We start from the raw sequence: 1,275 nt of genomic DNA on the forward strand, positions 1-1,275 counted from the left end.
AGTTGGGGTGTGGTAAAAAGGAAAAGGAGAAAGTCAAAAAGTTCAATAAAAGTCTCTCTTAACCCCTGGTGTTGCAGAACAATGGAAAAAAAATAAAACAAATTGTGGAATAAAGTACCAAGGAAATCGGGTTTCCAAGCCATCCATGGAGGTGAATGAAAAGATGACTTAGAAGCACTAGAAAAAGAATTGATAAAGGAAAAGAAGGGAATACCTTGAGAATACCATATCTCACGAAGAAAAAGTCACTGAGCCTAAACGACCATGCCTTTGCACTCTTTCCTATTACAAGCCTTAGAAAGACCTTTTTGATCTTGAGTAAGCTGAATCGAAAGTCGATTGGAAAAAAGGGCAAACCTATGGGTAAAACATACATTGTGTTCCTCTTTATTTGAGTGTGAGCGTTGCATCTGATTCCTGATCTTGAATTGATTAACCTCTGTGTGTGAATATGGAATCATTCTTGATGTGAGGGCACTTAAATACTTTATGTTGAGCGTGATTGCATAAGTAGCAAGTATTGCGAGCATGAGAATCTTTGGTAATAGTGTGTCACAACTTAAATCTTTGAGTACACAATTAATCCTTGCATAAGTAAATTTGAGTCTGGTTGTGTGCATTCATGATTTAGTCTTGTGTAGCACTATTAGAGACATCTTGTTGAACAACTGAACTTGAGTTTGCTTGAGGACAAGCAAAAGTTTAAGTTGGGGTGTTGATGAGTCCACAAATTGGACTCATTTAGGGCTTTATTTTGATAGGAATAATGTCCTCAAATGCTTATTTTGTCTCAATATCTGATGAAATTTTTTATGTTTCAGGTATTGGAAGTTTTAGTGGAAGCATGGACACTTAGGCACAAAAAGGAACAAAAGGGCTGAAAAGAACGAAGAAGTTGAAGACTGCGCATCGCCAAGCACACTTAGCGATTCACCGAAGGGACGCACTCCGCCTTTGTTCTAGTACGCGAAGCCTTGAAGGAGCAGGATAAAAAAAGCGATGAAAGGAGCAGTCGGCTTTTCGCTGAATAATTCCGTGAAGCAGTACTAGGTCACCCAATGACACAGAGCACGACGATGTTGAAGGCTAGTGCAAGAGGGTGACGAACTAAACCAAGGGGCGAATCGCCGAGTTAATCGACGATTCCGACTAACCTAGCCGAAAGATCCGCCAGCACTATTTTTTGAAGTCTATAAATACTAAACTTGTAATTAATTTTTAGGAGTCGAACATTTATTTTAATTTCCAGAATAGAATAGTACTTTTTGAGATATT

This window comes from Solanum tuberosum, unplaced genomic scaffold (genome assembly GCF_000226075.1).
Source record: "Solanum tuberosum cultivar DM 1-3 516 R44 unplaced genomic scaffold, SolTub_3.0 scf00399, whole genome shotgun sequence".
Classification (NCBI taxonomy): domain Eukaryota; kingdom Viridiplantae; phylum Streptophyta; class Magnoliopsida; order Solanales; family Solanaceae; genus Solanum; species Solanum tuberosum.